At 39.7% G+C, this 21,680-nt stretch overlaps 2 long non-coding RNA genes across 3 annotated transcripts; both read left to right on the forward strand.

Annotated features, from left to right (window-relative positions):
• The first annotated feature begins 5,651 nt into the window (after window positions 1–5,651).
• LOC113029237 (uncharacterized) lies at window positions 5,652–8,245 on the forward strand. Of its 2 annotated transcripts, XR_003273367.1 has the most exons (4): window positions 5,652–6,186; window positions 7,679–7,810; window positions 7,928–8,027; window positions 8,146–8,245. It is a non-coding gene; the product is annotated as an uncharacterized LOC113029237 (long non-coding RNA). The 2 variants fall into 2 exon arrangements; XR_003273366.1 differs by lacking the exon at window positions 8,146–8,245 and having other exon boundaries at window positions 7,928–8,138.
• A 55-nt stretch (window positions 8,246–8,300) lies between these two features.
• Window positions 8,301–9,835, forward strand: LOC113029370 (uncharacterized). The gene is made up of 3 exons (XR_003273396.1): window positions 8,301–8,385; window positions 8,552–8,709; window positions 9,368–9,835. It is a non-coding gene; the product is annotated as an uncharacterized LOC113029370 (long non-coding RNA).
• Window positions 9,836–21,680: the final 11,845 nt, after the last annotated feature.

Here is a 21,680-nt window from a genome sequence, read left to right on the forward strand (position 1 = left end):
TTTCCTTCTTGGTGCAACAAGCGTGAAACGGTTTTGCAGGCTGGGAGATGATGAGCTACCTGTAGCAACACTATGTCTGAATTAGATGGAAGTTAAACAATGTGAGCACGGTGTTCATTTTCATTTAGGTTGCTTTAGTCAAATCAAAACTCGGCTCACCCTTACCCCTGTGTAGCACTATTGTTGTTAGGACGTTGAACATTTACTGTTTTTTCTGCACTATAAGGCGCACTTAAAATTTTCACAAAAATTGACAGCGCGCCTTATGTATGAATTCTGGTTCTGCTTAATGACCTTGAACCGATTTTATGTGGTGCACGGTGTTCAAAACTCTGTCAAAAAATGTTTTAGTATGACTTTAAGCCACACCGCTTGATGGATTGTCAGCGACTTACGCCTACCGTAGTCAGTAGCCTCGCAGAATAATCTGGGTCCAAAACTCTGTCCGCTTCAGGTCCCAAAGTCAAACACTGCGGCATCACTGAGAGTTAAAAACCATCTAAATTCTTTAATAAAATAATCAGCGTTGCTGCTTTACCAGGTGTAACAATTAAGTTTAACATCCAGGCATCTTTGAAAACAGATTTTATTAAAATTAACAGAGTTAGAAGTTAGCAGGAAGTTAGCTCGCAACACAGCTATGTTAGCATAACATAAACATAGAGAAGCTGAAGGATGGACACTAACTTTTTTTCACTCGATAAAAGTTAGCGTGAGGGTTTCTGATGGCTTGGAACAAATGCAATTGCATGGCAAGATGCTGTAAACGGACCAAACTTCAGTCAGGGGAACAACTGAGATAATCCATCCACAATACGAGGTTAGTCATTAATATACTGCAACAACATGGGAATAGAGCAGTTGTGAGAGAATTCAACATTATTGAATTAATGGTACGGAAGTAGAGGAAGCAAGAAGAATGAGAAGAGTAAAGTTTGACTTATCTGACTGTTTTGTTTCGCTTGATGCGCCTTATAATCCGCTGTGCCTTATGGTCCAAAAAATACAGTACCTTCTGTAGTGAATGTGCTGCAGCTGCACCTGTGCACAGAGTGTCAAATCCATGGCATTCATGTTCAATATATTGCTGTTTTCTCCACCTTTATTTGAAATTGTCTTCTTGCAGTCATTACAACAGCCAATGGCGTCATCTTTCTTTCAGCCTTACTGCACCATGACTCCTTGTTGTTGTAAGTTTCCATCAGCGTAGAGGCACGAGTTTGACATCAAGCTCCAGACCAAATTCTTTTATTTTTTCCTTATGCAGCCCACAATTCATCTGTTTTGGATTCCCCTCATTGCTCTTTAAGTATTGTTTTTAGTCCCCCTCCCCCCAAAAAAGATAAGAAATTTAAATACCTCATGTAGAAAGCAGGCAACAAACAAGCTGGTGAACACACTGAAGCAGTTAGCCACTGAAGAGCTAAACATTTCCTCCAGTAGCTGGTAAGAGACCAAAACAGCTTAAAGAGAAGGGAATATTGGTCTTTCATTGCCAGGTTGCCAGAAGCACAGCTCCCAATGAATAATAATGTTGCTCTGCAGCTAGTGGATGTGCACTAAATGAGCAATCTGCTAAGAAGTTAGCCATATTGACTTTTGAGGCAAAGATATGTCAGTGCTGTGCTCACCATTTTACAGCTCCCCTCAAATGGCAAAAAATAATCTTATTAGTTAACTGCATTACATCTTTAATCTCTAGACTTTAAACTTGATCTTGCTTTGCAGAAAGCGACTGATACTATCCAATCAGTGCCAGGAAAGTAACAAATAGGGATTGCACCCCTTACACCCCATACAGGTAAACTCATCCCTACTGCAAAGCTCGTTCAAGTGAAATGAACAAGCTACACGTTCCTATGTGTTAATCAGTCATAAGGGACAGTCTTCAACAGTTGTGCTGCATGTGCTATGAATGTTTCTACATGTGATGTCTTCCTGTTTTGCATTGAATTCTCATAGATAGACAGATAGATGTGAAATGGCTCCAATAAACTGCAAGGTGCATTTCCCATAATGAATTCACATACATACTTTTTCAGTCTTATTTCTCTGGAGCTGTAATTTGTGCAAAGGTACATTGGATATAATTAGGAAAGAAGTTGTTACCTCCATCCAAGCAGCACCTGTCCATTTTACACCGAGGACCTGATTCAGCAGCACTTCCCTTCTGTTTTTTCACTAGATCTGCATTATGTTTAGATGCTTCCCGCTGAAGGTACTGTGTTTTAGTAGGTGTATATGTACCTTGTGAAAATTGACCTCAAGGGGAAATATATATATATATATATATATATATATATATATATATATATGTATGTGTGTGTGTGTGTGTGTGTGTGTGTGTGTGTGTGTGTGTGTGTGTGTGTGTGTGTGTGTGTGTCAACTGATAGTGGTAAAGAAAAATTATCCCACTTGTTCTGTATCTACATCGTATCATACACAGCTTCTCATTATGATCCAAGCTAATAGTCAGATTTTGCTTCTGTGTGCCGGTGATTATATGGGCAAAATGAGCCCCCAGCATGCCCCTGTTTTTGTCCTGCCATTTGCAAAGCCTTGTGGGATATGACTAATGGAGTGTTGTGCTTAAAGGATTGTGGTGTCTAGTGCGAGTGTTCCCTGGGTCGTGGTGAAGTTAATTACCTGGGATTGAACAGTTACTTTGTCCCTCTCGGGGGAGGCAGTCAGCAGGCAGGAGAGGAAAGCGATGCGTCTTGAACTGGCTGCATATCCAGGTCACTGAGGGAAAAAAACAACACCTTTTTTAATATTTTTCCTCCCCTGCTTTAACCCTCCTGTGTGTCTCTGTGATCTTAGCATATGGCTCAGGAGCCAGACTCATTCCATCAGAGCCAAAGGACACCAATATCACCCCATGTGGAGATATTGGGAAAGTAATGGCTATTCTTTTTGTCCTCTGTTTACCATGTACAGGAGAGAAAAATAATATGGCAAAGCTATATACCCAAAAATACTTTAGAAAGACACTTTACCACATTCTTCACTATGTGCTGCTTTCAAAAGTCCATTCATAGTGTCCTTATAAAAAAGTTATTAATAACTCTTAGATTTGTGTAAAGTTGGTCAGAAGGTTCCTTTGTGAGTGCGCATGCGCCATTAGCGTGCTGCCTGCTGTAACCCCTAATTTCCCTCGGGATGAATAAAGGATTCTGATTCTGATTTTATTATACACATTGAGCATATAATAAGAAGAAATGTGTCTTTTGTTTCTATTGAATCAGTGAACTGTGTACAAAAAAGTAGTCCTCAATGATCTCCAGCCCACGCATGTCTGCGGCATTAGTTACTACTGATTTTTTAAAGCCACTGGTGAGTAGGGTTGCCAAATACGGAATCGTCCCGTATTTCGAAACAAAAGTACACGTCCCGTATTGAGCTAATAAGGGACGCACTTTGTCCCGTAATACAGTGAGAATCAAAAGTAGTCTATAACTTTTAATGGAATTAACGCTTTGTTTGAAAACATAATTCCCAGCCCCTCTCCTGCTTTGTGACCAATGAGCTGACAGCACACTTACGAGTATGACAATTCAGATTACCGCTCATCTCATTGGTCAAGGAAAGGTCGCTTACGGAGAAAATACCGGAAGACAACAGATGACCACAACAAGAAGCATGGCCAACAGGGAAACAAACGCCGACACTGCGGTGCAAGTCTCGGACGACAGTACACCTAAAGCTGGGCAAACACTGTGCGATTTTTTCAGTCACGTTATTCAGCTCCTGCTCAAACTGCACGATTGACTCGCAGGGATTAGAAGTTGGTAGGTCACGATGCAGGTCTCACACTATACCGCCCGATGCTCTGATGCGACCTGAGTGCTCACACTGTGCCTCCATAAAATGAAGGTTATAACAGAAAATCTGTCGCGCTCTCTCTCTCTCCGTCTTTCACTCACACAGACACACACACCACCACCATCAACTTTGCTAAATTGCTAATGAAAAACATTGATCGGGCAGCTGTGATTGAGCAGCAGTGTAGATCCAACTATTTTCACGGTTGTTGTGTCGTGATAATTTCTGAGGCCACATCGAAAAGGCTCGGATGAGCTTTCCAAAGTTCTACAAGTTGTGCCTCCATCGCTTGTGTCCAGATCACACGCTGCACAGCTGTGCTGCTCCATCTTTTTCGCCGACATTTGTGTTTGCGCGTGAGCAGTGTGACAAACTGCGGTGACACCCTCCCGACCAAGCGATTGATGATCGGGAGCTGGTCGTGAGGTGTTAATCGCGTCTCGTTACCCCACGTATACTACACAATACACGACGCACGATGAAGGCCAAAATCGGGCCGATCGCCAAAACGGTCGCACGACTCAAAAATCGGCTCAAAATGGGCCAAAAATCGCACAGTGTAAGCCCAGCATTACACTCACACAGACACACACACCACCACCATCAACTTTGCTAAATTGCTAATGAAAAACATTGATCGGGCAGCTGTGACTGAGCAGCAATGTAAATCCAACTATTTTCACGGTTGTGTGCCTCCATCGCTTGTGTCCAGATCACACGCTGCACAGCCGTGCTGCTCCATCTTTTACACCAACGTTTATGTGTTTGCGCGCGAGCAGTGTGAGCGGCTGTGGTGAGACCCTCACGAGCGATTGATGATCGGGAGTTGGTCGTGAGGTGTTAATCACTTCTCGTTACCCCACGTATACTACACGAGGCACGATGAAGGCCAAAATCGGTCCGATCACTCAAAAATCGGCTCAAAATGGGCCTAAAACCGCACAGTGTAAGCCCAGCATTAGAGCAGCAATGTTTGTTCAGAGAAAGGGAAAAATGGGAAAAGGAAAACACCTGGCTGGAAAAAGTTAATATGGGCATGTGCAGTGAATATCAGTGCTATGTGGCCAGAAGTGTGATAATATAATTTATTTTGTGTAATAAACAACTGTAAGGATAGATGATTACAACAAATAGATGACTAATACATAAAAGTAATACATAGATGAATAATGATGATGAGTTAAGATGCGTAATCATGGGAACAAGCGGGTTTACAAACAGGAGCAGCTGATTACACTGTAAAAAAAGTCAGTAAAATATACAGCAAAACACCGTCAAATTCCAACGGTAATGGAGCGTAAAACCAAAAATTTCCTTTTACTGTATTAAATAGATTGAATAACCGTTAATTGTGAGACTGGATAAAACTTTGTTTTTTACTGTAATAAAATGTTGAAATTATAAATATTTTCTGTGAAAACAAATAAATATGCATACATTTTACAATTACATATTGTAATGTTGAAAATGTCTGAAAAACTTAGATTTTACGGTATTATTTGAGTAAAACTACATCTTTTGGGGTTGTGCACATTGGAATTCACAGTATAAAGCTGTAGATTTTTAAGCAAACAAAAACATTCATTTTTACAGAAACAAGATGTTAAAAAATAGGGTCCACCGTAATAATACAACCAGTACATACCATTAAAAAAAAGCAAATATCAGCAGTGAAAGACAATAAAACTGATAGTATTTTTTTATTTTAAAATTCAGATACTGATATACAGATTAAAAGTTAGGCCTGCAGTATATCCTTGTTAACCTTCTGATAAAAAAAATCAACAGCAAAAGAAGATGTTAAAAATAAAGTTTATGGTTGTGAATAAAATTGATTTCAATAATCTTTTTTAATTATTATTTTAAAACAACTTTATGTTGTTGTGTTTCACGCCATATTATCAGACCACCTTAAGTGGGTCGGCCTTAAATTTTGAATTTGTGTGATCGCTGTTGATTGGTAGCTAAACTGCTGGTAAACTGTGTACAGACGTTTTACGTTCGAATTGCAGAGAAAAAAAATCTGGTAGCAACATTGTGCAGTATGAGCGAACCATTTCACCAAAAAAAGGGGAAGCAAGGCAAGACGTGGCTGCAGCGGTCTGCAGACGTGACTTCCGAACCTCCTAAAGAAACAAAGAGCGACGTTACATTGCGGGATGACGTCACCTGAAAATGACCAATAGCGCGGCGCGCTGCTGAGCTGTGTGCCAACCGCTCTTTTTTTCATGCAGGAGACTCAAGTTGGCTTCGCTAACGGACACAGTTTTGAACTCGTATATTAGCGCCATTTATTGCTGCTTGGACCACAGCATCTTCGGAATTTGTAGACATCCTGGCAGCTTACAATTAGTTCGAGGTGAGGTGAGTACATGCAACTTCAAGTTATCTCTGTTATAAAAATCCACCAGCCCAGCGTTTATAGATAATTTTAGCAGTTCGTTTTTTATGAGTGAGGTTGTGAATTTAGTTAGCATTTGTGAGTTGAGTTAGCATTACTGTTGCGACGGAAGCATTGCTCTGGATTAGTTTCTGTATTTGGCGTGCTTAATTCGCTAGGGAGGAATTACCAAAGTACATGGAGTTATGTTAACGTGTAATTTCTGTGGTAAGGTAGTTCAGTCATCAAGGGGCTACGTGCTTCATTGTAAACTGCATCGGAATGAGCCACGTTGTTTCTTTCGGTGTATTGAAGCAGGCTGCAAGCAGACATACACCAGGTATGGCGCGTTTAAGGCTCATTTTTACCGAAGACACTGCCCCCACCCATGTCACTGGTGTGGTGGTGGTTTCTTCGTTTACATGTGCAATGGCGATGTGTGAACGTCAGTGTCAGAACTCTAAAGAGTTAATAGCTCATCTGAAGAGCCATATTGTGGAAGGACACGTGGTCACTTGTCCAGTAAGAGGATGCACAAATACCTTTAGAGTTAAATCATCTTTTACTGCTCACATGTCACGTAAACACAGAGTTTTCAGACAGCAGCATTGGTGATTTATATAGAGAGTCTGCATGTCAATCATCATCTGTTCCAACCACATCAGATGACTTTGTACCCTTGATTTCCGAGCCTGCTGCACAGTCTATTACACATGAAGATAACATGGAAATGCCCCCTGAATTCTGTGATCTTTTTCTGAGAAACGTTTCACTATTCTACTTAAAATTGCAGGGTCAGTTTCTACTGCCTGCTTCAACCATACAGAACATTGTAGAGGAAATGCAGAACATGCATGAGTTGGGACAGACATACAGTTTGGGTAAACTTGCATCACTGTTAAAAGATGACACATCATTATCAGAGGAGGATATCAACAAAGTCTGTGAGTCTGTCAAAAGCTATGATCTTTTTTCTGCATGTCATACCGGGCCATTGAGGACAGTGCACTCCAGAGCTCAGATCTTTAAAAAAGCCTTCAACTATGCGGAACCAAAGAAAATATTTTTAGGGAGAGATGAAAACAGAAAAGATAGGTTTGCCTATTATGTGCCTTTAAGAGAGACTTTGAGATGTCTGCTAGAGTCTGATCTGTGGCAGAAATCAGAAGAGCCCTCTACTGAGCCTCCTGCTGATGTTCTGTGTGACATAAGTGATAGTAAGCTGTTTTAAATAAAATGATTTTTTTGGTCAAAACCCATTGACTTAATTGATTTCTATCCATTAACATCTTACATGAAGTATGGGTACCAAATGGTTCCATTGAAACACAGTGTGCTGTCACAATAATGGTGCTGTTAGTTTGGTACTTACGAAACACTGTATAAAAGTGTAGTATCAAGCAAGATCAGCTTCATATTTTAACACCAAAGGTACCACTTGGTGTAAATTGACCTTTATTCACATTCTTTTATCAGACATCTTGGAAATGGGGGGCAGCATAAGGAGTTCCATTACTAAGGTGCTGCCGGACCTGTCTGCCTCAATCCTTGAAATTGTACTGGAGGCACTACAATCATTAGGAGTGGAGACATCTGAGAAACAAACCAGTAAGTATTATGATTTCATTGCACAATAGCCATGAAGGACTTTCTGTTTTTTCTATTATGCTTTGGCCAAGGTCCAAAAAGTACAATTAATCTATTGTTTGTGATATTGTTTTACAGCACCAAATATGGAAATTTCAAGCCAGGCCAGCATATCGTCTCCATCTGTTTTAAGGTTTAAGGGTGGTGGCACAGCTAAGACCCAAGAGTCTCTTTCAAGGTTAGTAAAGTAAACAGATTCAAGAAGATATTTTACACATTTCTTTGTCGTCTGTCTCTAAATCTTATTTTGTCTTTATTATGATTAAAAAGGTTTGTTTTGTTCCTGCCCTTTTCAGACACTGAATTTGAGCAGAAACCATAAGGATACTCAACGGACCTGTGACTCTCAGGAAATGGTGAGATTTCAGGTCATAATCTTTTTTTTCCCATTAAATTAATTTTCCTTTTTCCCTTTACAATATTGCTGTTTTGTTTTTGTAAACAGCATCAAATGAGAGAGACAGATGAAACAGTTTCAAGACAATGGCAGGAAAAAAATGCTGAAGATTGAAACAAACCTTGGCTGGAAATATTTGGTATGTGTTTTACCGTAAATCAAATTGTTGAAAAACATTCAGCTACACTGTAACACAGGGAAACTTGATTTGCACTTATTTTGTTACTTTAATTTCTTGTCTCATTATTTTTGTCAGTTATTATTGTTTATGGTGTATGCCCTTCTTGTTTTCCTTCTGAATGCAGAAGGTATCTAGCCAGTCCACAATGAAAGCTTCGTTGCACCCAATGAGTCTTCTGGCAGAAATGATGGCGGCTGTATTCTTTGGTTTCCCTAAACATCACACCCTGCCTGTTTATACGAGGCTCTTCAATTGAGTCTGCACCCAAAGATTCAATAAGAGGTAAGCAGTGGTATTATTCAAGTTTTGCTAAAGAAAGATGGACAGGAGACACTAATCTTAATCAGCCGAGCTCAGGTTCATGTCCAGGTGAGCAGTTTCATACGCTATAAAATGTAGATTGAATGATAGGTCTCATCACCATGCATTCAGCCATTAACTTCAAGTTCTATGATAAATCAATACGAAACTTAAATACGTTTTCCAACAAATTATGATTGTGATTAGGGCTGCGTTGTCTATGTATAACTTTTACACAAGTAGATTTAAAGTATAACTATTGCCAAAACGCAAACTGGGCTGTTTTTTTTTTTTTTTTTCCCTGTATCGATTTTGATGTGCTCAAATTTATGCCCCGGCCCCCTAGTATTCCCATTCACTGGCTATTGACCACAAAACAAAATCACGGTCAATCTCAAAAACGGCTTGTTTGTCGTAATTATGCTTTTAGATATATGTTTGTCTCGTTTACAGTAAAAAAAAAAAAAAACTGAAAAAAACAGCCCAGGTTGCATTTTGACAATAGCTATCCTTTAAGAACTGTATATTTTACACTTAAGAAATCATTTATCATTAGATCTGGTTTTGGCAGCACGTTTTGTTCATTTCTGTGCATTTTGCTCAAGCACTGATCAAACTTTGTCCATTTTTTTTGCTGCAGAGGGGATCCTGCCAGTCCAAAGTGAACTCCTGATGGACATTGAAGTACTCCTGCAGAGCTTGTATCTTCAACACCATGCGCATTAGAAACTCCACCGAGTCCTTTCCTTCACCAAGGCAGGACCCAGTGACTCATTACTGTTGATAGGTCAGGGGCAGGTAATATTTTGTTTCATGTTTATTCATTCCTCCATGGATTACCAGCCATATATATGGACACATGCTGTATTCTCAAGATCTATGCTGTTTTGTAGGAATAGAGAAAATAATATGTTTAGTCTGTTTTCAAATGGTATGTCAAATTTTCTCATTGTTTATCAGTAATATTCTCTACCTTGGTTGTATATGAGCATCTTTAGATTTTTCTATATTTAGCGGTTGCAAATGTAAAATGTACGGTAAACCATTTATGTTCCTCATATTGTACTGTATTTTTAGCGGTAAAATACCAGCAGCTGTGGTTGCCAGGAATTTACCATAAAATGTATCTGGTCAAAATAAAATGCTGTAATTTGTTATACAATTTCACTGTGTTTTTTACTGTCAAAGGTTTTAATAAGGTTTAACATATGTCTGTTATTTTTACAGTTATTTACAATAATAGGGTCTATCCTATTACTGTTAAATTAACAACAAATTACTGTAAATATTATTATATTATTACTTTTTTTTACTGCAAATATCTGTAAAAAGCTATGGAAAGTTGCATTTTTTACATTAAATTGCTGTATAATTGACAAATATATTTGGTTTTTTCTATCATGATTTTGGTAAAATAATACGTTGTCTACCTTAAAAATTAGGGTTACAAAACCAGTATACCGTATTGTCTTTTACAGATTCCACATTTTTTACACGGTATATTCCTGGCAACCACAGCTGCCGGTATTTTACCGTAAATTTGACAGATTTTTTTTTACAGTGTAGCATTAAGCCAATTGTACTAAATGCACTAAATGTGCACTGTTACAAGAATGTTTTTCTTTCTATTGTTTTCTATTATTTTAAGTTAAGCAGGACAGAGTTCTTTTAAGAAAGATTTACTTATATTCTCAAAAGTTAAGCATGACAGGCTTCTGTTTAAGAAGGAGACCTGTTTTATTGGGTTAATGTTGTCATTTTGAGCTAAAAATAAATGGCTAAATGATCATTTGTTTCACATGTGTTCATATCACAAAGAATACACATCTACTTAAATCAAATTCAAGTCAAATGGTTAAAAAAATAATTTCACACACAAAAAAAGAGCTAGAAAATTCACCACACTGGGAAGGGTGAAGACAACTGGGTCGCCCGGCCCTGGCCACGAGGTGTCCCTTATTTATTTTTCAGGGAGTTGGCAACCCTACTGGTGAGGCTAGTTCACACACAAAGTGTCCTTTGGCATGTGTGCTAGGATGCCCTGGATTATGGCATTAGTAGGAGTGATTGGTCGCTGATTGTCAGTTAGCAGGGCGTGTTTTATTCCAAACAATTAACCTTCAGGTAGTTTGCATTACCATCAAGTAAATTGTACAATCTAACATTAACCAACAAGTGGACAGTAAAGTGAAAAAGTAAAGGGAAGGAGGTAAGTGCAAAATGTGAAAAGGGTCTTAAGATTGTTTACCTTGGAAAGTGCACTACCGCGACCCAACCAACCCTGAGGACTTTGTACTTTTGTTAAACAGGGCTGTTACCTCTCACTTGCCAATTTAGCTGTGACCATGTAGAAGACACCTAGCACCTTCAGGCTGTGTAGCCTAAAGCTAGGCACCACCAAACAATGTTTAGCAAGCAGGAGACAGAAACGTCATTAACCCTATTTCTATGCTAATGTTAGCTAGCCAGATTACAGCAGAAGATATTTTCCAGACATTTCAGATAAAAGTACATAATAGATACACACATTATGGCATAATTCAGTGTTTTTACTTGTTAAACTGGCCCCTTCAGTGTAGAAGAATTACGCGTAAAAGAATTTAGCACTAATTATATTATAAGTGCTCACAAACGGTCATAGTTAGCAGCAAAGTTGTGGCGAGCGTAAAACCCAACTGTGGAAAGAACTGAGTGTAGAAAGACTGTGAAAATACTATACAAGTACGCACTCTAAAAAATGTACTACTTGAAAATGAAGAAAGTATTGCATTTTGACAATTAAGGTAACCTAGCTACATGAGTTTCTTGCAAAAACTGGTTAGAGTATCTTTTAATACTCCCAACTGACTTTATAATAATTAGAATATCAAATGATGGATGCCAACCTATCAGCACCTTCACCACATGAATAAAACAACAGCATTGTTCTTGAGTTACACCTATAACAAACATAACATTAGAACACCCTGTTTTCTTTTCCAAACTAGTCTCACAGTATCATACAAGACACAACCAAAACTTTACTGAGTTAAAACAACCAATGTTCACATATGTGAACAAGTGCACAGAGAAAATTGCTACATTTTCTGCAGCAGAACTCATCACCCTGGGAACTCAGGTAATGGAGGAGAAGCTTGCTGATTTACCTGGTGCCAGCACATAATTTAAAGACATTATATAGTGTTGCAAAAACTGTCTGCCTGTCCACACTTAAGTAACACCTCTGAAAGGTACCGCACACTACAGTAGTGCAAGGCTAATTAGTCCACATGCAATTTAACAGGCATACCGACAATTATCTTACCTTCAGTTATATCTACAGTATGTGTTTGTCCATCCTTTGCTTGTGAAGACTTTGTGACTTTGAGTATGAAAACCCATAAGTATCTAGTGGCATGACTTAGCCGAGACAGCTGGAAATGATGCAAAAGATGACCAGTAGTGTCTTGATTATGCTTCATAGCACTTTGCTGGAGCTGCCTTTTCCCACCATCATTCCTCAATTTGTGTAGTCCACTAGAGTCGAGGTTTTGCATGCACAGAAAAACAAACCCAAGCTCACTGAATGTTTTAGACCCATCAGCTAACCTCCACCTGGTCAAAACAACCTATTACAGCTATTGTCAGGGATGTGGCCACTGCTGCATGCATAAAGGTACAAGAAGCCACAAGTTAAAGCAGGGAAGCAGGTGCGGACCAAAGAAAAGAAACTAGTCTGGAGGGCAGAAGAGGTACTACAACCTGTATATATTACAGTTCTTTGAATGTAGGCTTGTTTCATAATGTTGCAATTTCTTTGTTAAGCACAGTGTTTGCATAAAGAAAAGAATAATAGAGATGATGGTTAAAATTCAAGTTGCCAAAACTTAGAATTGCATTGTAATTTCTGTGAACACCTGAGAGGATTTTAACGTGACTGCAGAAAAAAAGAACTTATTAAATTTTCCTTTGGAGTCACCTGGATAAAGCATTAAATGACTTCTGTGCTGCCTCGGATAGCAAAGTAGCATCAGAAAGGTTGAAAAACATCAAAAAAGGAGCCCCTCAGCCTTCCTTCCAAAAATTGCCAGGTCTTCAACACACAACCTTGCCCTGAAAAACAACCCGCACATCCAGTACGCTGCAAAAATATAAAAGCCAGTCTGAAAAAATATTTTAAAAATAGTTGAATGCAGAGGGTGAAGAAATAAAAAATAAAATTAAAAAAAGATGAAGAAATCCCTATGAGCGTTGGAGCGTTTATCAGGGGATATATATCCCCGACTAGTTGGCAAGTGTGCAATGAAGCCTGCCACAGTGTCACGCCGCACTGTGGCTTTTAATAGGAACACGGCTTAAGAGGCCCTTACATCTTTCGTTTCACTTGAAGTTGTCACTCAGTAATCCCTCGGTAAAGTGTAATGCCGCTGGATTAGCGCCGCAACCCCAGATTTCCAAATTATCATCTGAAAAACCCACTGAATGATGTTGCTAATAGGAACCAAATTATGCAAAAGAAGAAGAAGGCCATTTTTTCGTCTCTCTCTCTACCCTCTTTCAATTTGTCACGTCATTTTTTTCTCTCCTTCTCTCCGTAACTTTTATAACAGGCAGATTAGCATGCCGCTGTGCTCATGTCCACTAGCTACTTGGAACGCGGGGAAGAAAAAAAAATGTCCAGATGAATATACAGCATCACAGGAGGATTTATTAATAGGGGGCAGTCTAAGTCCATGTGTAGTTGAGCTCAGGACTAATCCTTTCCCCCAACTGAATGAGACTGTACAAATTCCCCATGATGGCCCACGTCAACAGCTGCTGGAGTGGGTGGGGAGAATGAGAAGTGAAAGGAAAAGGAAAGGAAAGCATCCAAGGCCTCCTCCCACTGTCCACACTCCCTGGAGTCATCTTAACCAAAGCCGAAACCCAAGCTGGCCATGTTTGTTGTGATCACTAAGCCCGGAGACTTCCACTTTCAGGATAAAGATGATTTTGACCAGCCCTTCTCCAAACCCACACACCAAGGCTGACTTAGAATCTTTTTTTGGCAAACTCTCACTGTCTGCCTTTTCTTTCCTCTGCCTCTCGCTCACTCTTACAGCACTTTCATGTTCCGTTTCTCTCTAAGTTAAAACACTGGGAAGACTTCCTCCCAGAGTGCATTTCAGTGCATTTCAACCATGCTAAATCATACACACTCTGGGATCATGTGCTGTTTTTGCTCAGACTTTGTAAATTCTGTATCAAACTGCCGCAGAGTCACAGTGTTGTGACTACACCGTGACTGTCGCCGCTCACCCCGCCCACTGAGATATCAATGCTGATAGAAAAAGGAGACGGAGAGAGCAGACATGTTTTCGCCGTTCCACTTCTTTCTTCAGACACAGCCAGGGGACTCGGGAGGAGGGATGATGGTAGCTTCAATCTGCCCTCACAGCACAATTGGGCTGCCTGCCATGAGCCCCATGATTTATGATGCCGTCAAAATGTACACAGTTTTTTCTGTTGCTTCACCAAGGGTCACCGTGTTGTCTTAGATGCCTCTATCTCCCGGTGTGCTGCTATGCTCTCACTTCCAAAAAAGAACAACTAATCTCCAGCAGTCAGTGTCCATTTATCTGCTGTCTCTGAATATAATGTTAAAATGCTAATGCTGCATTTTAATATTCTTTTTCATTCCCCAATGCTGTGATAGAATTTATTCTCTGCCGTTGTTGCAGTAAAGGAGGTGTATCTTCGACGCTATATGCCTACATAGTCTTCAGATGTTAGCACCAATTACTGGGGAAACCTGCAGAGCTGGATATATACATAGTAGAGACTATTAAGCTTTGAATATCACCTTAAATTGTGAACTGCAAAATTTATGCCTCTACATATGCATGAAGCTATGCTACTCTGTAGAGAGGAGAGGAAAAAGGACTTCCACACACCTTGCAAAACTCTGGGAGCAGCCGAATTATAATCATTTGAGGGGAAACTTGTTCCTGCCAATTCTGAAAGAATGATTGTGACACAACAAATGCTGATCCATAACTCCAACCCCCTCTGGAGTCACAGCACCACAAGTTCATCTGCAGCAGCGCTCCAACAGGAAGCAGGATTTCTCTCCGTCAAAGGACATGGCTCAGCTTGGCTGATTAGCTACGCTCGCTGAGTGTGCCCAAACAGCAAGGCCCGCCGTCAAAGTGGTGGAAAGGATTCAGTTCCAGGAGGGGAGGGGTGGGGTAAGGGGTTTGCGGGGCGGTGGGCTGGGGGTGGAGGGGTTGCCGATGCAAAAATGCAAAAGCTGAGGTTGCATGCTAATAAACAAGACCGCCACAGTGTCATGCAAATGTGAACTCCCCTTGGCAATTTCACTGCATGTTTGATACAGTCCTTGTGTGCCACTTTCCCTCACTATTGTTAAGGTGGCCTGAAGTACGGTTTCAAATTCTGCTTTTTAGTTTCCGCAGAGCATGAGGTCCTCAAATCCAGGTCCAAATGCCATTCAAAATCCTTTTCAAATGCTTCACTGTGATTTATTTAACGGCATAACTGAATTGCCTCAAAGTGCCGGCCCCCTTTAAGACTGGCACTCCTGGTGTGCTTTAGTTGCAGAGAGACTGTGAAAACTTCTGAGAAGCAGAGTCAAGCATTTTTGATGCTTTTATATTAGCTTTTCAGTAAACACAACAATTGGGACCAGATGATTTGCCTCAGTGAATGACTCATCTCACAAGAAAAGTCACATCTTTGCAATACGTCTTTGTTAGAAAATAAATATATGGCAGTAAAGACTTCATGATCTGGGATAAATTAGTATTTTGGTGCTCTGAGCTGCAGAGAAGCCTTTAAAATATTCCTATTGACTAATCTGCTGATCAGCATTAGGTGTGGCTGCTATTCTGTCAGCAAAGAATTATGTTGATTATTGCACAATGTCAGAAAGTCTTCACCGAGTTGGAGGGGGTAGTTGCAGAAACAGTTATTGCTCTGCTTTCCTCTGCATAACACCAATCTCTACTCAGTGGAGAGTAATCAGAATATTTTGGTGTGGGAATTGAAAAGAGATGGCTAAAGACAGATCATAATCCCCCGCTTTGCGAGTTTTTCTCTTAGGGAAAAATTGCAACACTAATAATTTCCTGCCAAAGCGGAAAAGGGTATTTTGGAAACTGGAAAAGGTCATCTCATTATTGGGAATTACCAGAGGAAGCTATGTCATCATGTTCAGTATGTACACATAGAGGCCAAACACCAGAGCAAAGACCTTATCAGTTTTCCAAATTAGTAATATGTGCAAAGAGGAAACAGCACTAAGTCTGTCTCTGTGTTAGCATTCAGGTTCACACTTTAATTGGCTTCAGTGTATGCTTAGGTGCCCATGCCAGTGTCCTATTAAAACATGTTAACCACTTTATATATGGAGGCACTGTACCATACTATAAGTTAAATGAAACACTAACAACTCCTCGGTCATTAGAAAAAGTGGATAATTTGGAAGTTGATAAACAAAATACCATAATCAAAACTTTGCCTCAGCACTGCTCATCTGTTTGATTTTAACATGATGTTACACACAACCAGAAACTATGCGCAATGTAAACAATATGAAAGGCGGAGGGGGAGAAAGATGTTGTGTTGAAAATATTTTTAATTCTTGTTTATATATTGTAAACAGCAAAGCTTACGTTGTCCTTTCATGGTTACTTCTTTGGCTTTGTTGAACAACTGAAGGTAATGTAGAATGTTGAATGGGAGGAAGATAGAAGCTGTTGGCCGTATTTGGACAAAAATACAGTCAACAACCTTACAATATTTGCCCAATATCTTTGGGCTGCTATTCAAATGTATTTTGACTAAAACAGCAGTTCCTCTTGTAGTGACTTCTTGTAGCTACCACATTTTCTGCACTAAAAGGCGCACTTAAAATCCTTTAATTTTCTCAAAAATCGACAGTGCACCTTATAATCTGGTGCGTCTGAATTCTGGTTGTGCTTACTGACCTCAAATGGATTTTATGTGGTACACGGTGTTCAAAAATCTGTCAAAAAATGTTTTTGTACAACTTTGGTAAGCTACGAAGCCGCACTGCTTGATGGATAGTCGGAGCATTACGGCTACCGTAGTCAAGAGCCTTGTGGAGTAATCTGGGTCCAAAACTCCGTCCACTTCAGGTTCCAAAGTCAAACGCTGCGGCATCAGTGAGAGTTAAAAAACCATCTAAATTATTTCATCTTTAATAAAATGATCAGTGTTGCTGCTTTACCAGGTGTAAGTTAAGTTTAATATCCAGGCATCCATGAAAACAGAATTTATTAAAATTCTTTTTTAATGGAGTTAGAAGTTAGCAGGAAGTTAGCTCGCTAGTTCGCATCTAAACATGATATGCCATGTTCTGACTGAGAGATTTCTGAAAATTTAAAACGTAGCTACAGCTCTGCTATCACTTCCAACATAAATGAAGACAGAAAACTAAACCGCAGTGACATTTGTAGGGTTACTGAAGTTGGACTAGCTGGTATATAATGTTGTGCTACGTGATCGCTAGCAACACAGCTTTGTTAGCATAGCATAAACACAGTGAAGCTGGATAAAAGCTAACTTTTTTTCCACTCAATAAAAGTTAACGTGAGGGTTTCCGATGGTGAAGAGAGAAGAATTCAACATTAATGAATTAATGGTACAGAAGTGGAGGAAGCAAGAAGAATGAGAAGAGTAAAATTTGACCCCTTTTTACTGTTTTGTTACGCTTAATGCGCCTTATAATCTGGTGTGTCTTATGGTCCGAAAAATACGGTACTTCCAAAATTTAGTACCCACAGACTCCCATGTTAAGAGCTGAATTAAATCTGTTCAGAGTCAGGTACTATTCCTCTTTATGTGTAATTTGCCCTTTTAATAGCAACTGTATAGAAGTGTTCTATTCATATGTGTATGATTATATCCATATTACTGTAGGATCTTTACCTTGAGGCAACTGTTGTTACGATTTGATGCTATACAAATAAAATTAAATTGAACTGAACATAAAGTTGTTATTAAGGCTTAAAATTTACATTGTTGGTGCCAATTTTATTAGATTCGAACAAAAACAACACAACGACATCAACACATCAGACGATGATGTTGTTGTGTTGTTGTTTTTAAACCAGGAAAGGAAAGGAAAAATCTGAAATTCTGGGTCCATCACAACCGTTTTCATACATATTTCAGGATGTCCGTGGGACAGTTTGAGCTCTAATTGGCAGAGTTGGTGCCAGGTGGAGGAGGAAGAGAAATCATTTTAGAGAACTGATTGACTTGGAGCAGTGTCTAGCTGTGTGTCTGAGGTAAAATAGTATTATTTTATGAAAAGATTATTGCATCCGGTGTGTAGAAACCTTTAGGTAATCCAGGTATTGGCCACTTTATCCAAATGGCTGTAGCTCATTGCTCATTAGGGCTGGGTATCATCACTGATTTCTATAATCGATTCGATTCCGATTCACAAGGTCCGAATCGATTCGATCCACGATTCAATTCAATTTGATTCGATTCAATTCGATTTAAATCTTGGAAATTTTGCCTCAGACAGTCAGAAGTATTATAATTCAGATCAGTACATTTACATATTTTTGTATCTATAAAAAGGAAGCTGACACTCGCAAGACTTTATCAAAGGTGCAAGCATCACAGCAGATGCCTTTGTGTCAAAGCAGCTAAAGATAAAACAGAAAAACATGAAGGTGATTTTCCTGGCCTGGGATTTTATAAAAATATTCTGCAGTGCATCAAAAATGAAAGAAAACCATTAATCAACATATGAACATTACCTCTGAAGTTACAGTGGTTTTATTAGAGACACGGCTAAGCGTTTTGCATTTTGTATAATTTTAAAAAGTTTAAATTTGTTCAGTAGCCTATTGAACGGCAGAAATTAGGTTTTCTTTTTGGGAAGTAAGTAAAAGGAAAAAAAAACAGCGGCCGACAGTGCTGTAAATAACGGTCGTCTTGTGCGTAACAAGCAAGCAAATAATGCAGAAAACAGATTTTTAGACAAGAAACTGTTCTTCAAGTACAGAGAGAGAGAGAGAGAGCTGTGCATGAAGTGTGATTTTATCCTGGTAGAAGCAAAACAGCAAAAGTAAGAGGGAATTCATGACGATGTTTAAGTGAAGCGTAGTTTGGATCTTCTTTTGCTGCTGGTTCAGTCAATAATGTTTGGAGAGAGATAAAACTAACAGCTTTAGAATCAGCGAAAAAATGATGTAAACACAAAGCGCGGAGCCGCCGAAACATCAGAATCAGCAAGCTGTCAGCTTTCAGCCCCAACCGTGAGAAAGGCGACATCTCACTGATTCTGATACGTCGGCGGGTCCGCACTTTGTGTTTACGTCTTTGTGCAGAATCCGTGTTCGTGCTCTCATTTACTGTTTTAGCTGTTTGGTGGTTGTCGAAATTTTGTGAGGTTTCACCTGAGATTCTGGCATTTCGGGCAAAATAAATTTGTATTAAAAAATCGCTTCAGGATTTTAATGAATCGATATCACGTTATCCAAGCCAGAATCGATTTTAATCGATAAATCGATTATTAAAACCCACCCCTATTGCTCATATTCAACAAGGTGCTGAAAATGTTCCTCAGACACTTTGGTCCATATTGATAAGCTAAAATCACACAGTTACTGCAGATTTGTCAGCTGCACATTCATGATATGAATCGCCTGTTCCACTGCATACCAAAGGGTGCACTATTGGATTGCAATCTGGTGAAATTTGAGTACAGTGAACTCATCGTCATGTTCAAAAACAGTTTGAGATGATCTGAGCTTTGTGACATGTCACATTATTCTCCTGGAATGAGCTGTCAGATGAGGTTACCCTGTGGTCCCAAAGACATGGACATAGTCAGCAGCAACACTCGGATACGCTGTGGCATTTAAAAGAGCTCGGTTGGTATTAAAGGGTTCAAATTGTAGACATAGACATATAATTTCTTATAATACTGACCGTCCAAATGATGCAACAGAATTCGAGACTCATTAGACCTGGCAACATCTTTCCAAACTTCTCTTGTCCAGTTTTGGTGAACCAGTGCAAACTGTAGCCTGTGGCCTCAGTATGGAGTGGCACCCAGTGTGGTCTAATGCTGCTGAAGCTCATGTGTGTTCAGAGATACTCTTCTGCATATCCTGGTTGCAATGAGTGGTTGCTTGATTGAATGTTCCCCTCCAAAGAGCTTGAAGCTGGCCATTTTCCTCTGACCTGTGACTTCAACAGGACGTTGTCTCCCAGAGAATTTACTGGATATTTTGTCTTTTTCTGACCATTCTCAGTAAACCCTGGAGATGTTTGTGTGGGGAAATCCCAGTAGATTAGGAGATTCTGAAATACTCAGACCAACACCAACAAACCCAACAAACAAGTCACATTCACCAGCACTTAAATCACCTTTCTCCACCAGTCTGATGCTCAAGTTTGGTCACCTTGACTGTATCTGAACATATCTATGTGATTGGCTGATTCTAACTAGTTAACTAGTCTATAATTTCGACTAACTAGTCTACCAAGATCACCACTTCTGTCACCCATAATAGCGTTGGCTCTTCAGAACTCTGCATTTAACAGGCGTGCACTGGATTGCTCGTGAAATAATTTTTTTTATATGTGAAAGAGTTCTCCTTTCAGAAGTTACACAGTTTTGCTTTGAGCAATATTCAGGGAGTCAAAAGCTTTTAAAAACATCTCTTTATCATTTCGATGTTTTGCTGACCACGGTTTATCTCTGGAAGTTTTTGAAACCTTTAACACTGACTATTTCCCTGCAACCAAATGTTATCAGCAGAGTGTCATTATTGCTATAGTACACTCTGTCCTCTCCCAGATCAGCTCTATTGCAGAATTCGAAGGGATACACACTATGTATGAGCTCTTAATTGCACTCTATGGAGAGTTATGCACAGCTCCTCACAGCAGTTCTCCTTATCCTGTCACATGTACTAAAGATAATGCCCCGTGTTCCACAGTCATTAGAGGAGCAGAGAGACATTCTAAGTGTGAACAGCCCTCTGACATTTAGCTCAGGCCTAATTTTCAGCTCGGCACTGGCTAGAAAAGGTGGGCTGAATGTTTGAAAAAATTCTTTCGGTGGTTTTTGAGAGAGAGAAGAATACTTTGTGACTTTATTTTGAGCCGCTTTGGTTTATCTCGCCTTAATCGACCGTTTAGTGCAGCGTTCGCCTTCTCGGTGCTTGCAAAATTAAAGCATTTCCATCTTGCCTGTCCGATTAGCCTACCTCACATTTTTTTCATACTCAGGAGCACTTCCACAGAAAGGCAGCTTGGTCAGCAGTCAAAGTAAATGTGCATCATGAAGGCGTGTCAAACTGATATTAAGGTCAAACCCCTAAGCACTACAGAAAACAATCTGCCATGCAGTGGAAAACTTGTGACCATCAGCTGTTTTTAAGTGTGATTCACTCGAAACAATGCACCAATTCAAGATATGCCCCTAAAGATCATTTTTGCAACGTACTGTATATGTGCTGTAAACAAGCCTGGACCCGAGTTATTTCCTTGTGTTAAGCGTCTCTTTATCTCAGCTGAAAATGACAGAAGAAATACGGTCGACTTCAGGCCGAGTTCCAGTTTTTTGCAGGAGACACAGCATTATTTGCGACATAGTGAATATTTATACCACGGAGTCCTTCAAGTTAGAAGATCCAAACATTATGCAGTTTTTTTTTTATTTCTCTCTGGAGTTGGGAAACTGTGTTGATAAAAACTTATCTTAGCCCCACAGAACAACATGGTATCTGATATTCTTTAAAGAAGACTATGATATCTGTGATACGAGGTGCTTGGGCGCCTGACTCCTCTGTGCTCCCTTGTTCACTTTCCTGTAGCGTATCGATCTTTTTCTGGGATTGTTTATAGGACTCTGTGCGTCTAAAAGGAGACCTATTGATTTCCTTTTCTAGGGTTCTGCCACAGCAGAGCTCAAAGTCTCA

This window comes from Astatotilapia calliptera, chromosome 9 (genome assembly GCF_900246225.1).
Source record: "Astatotilapia calliptera chromosome 9, fAstCal1.2, whole genome shotgun sequence".
In the NCBI taxonomy this organism is placed as follows: Eukaryota; Metazoa; Chordata; class Actinopteri; order Cichliformes; family Cichlidae; genus Astatotilapia; species Astatotilapia calliptera.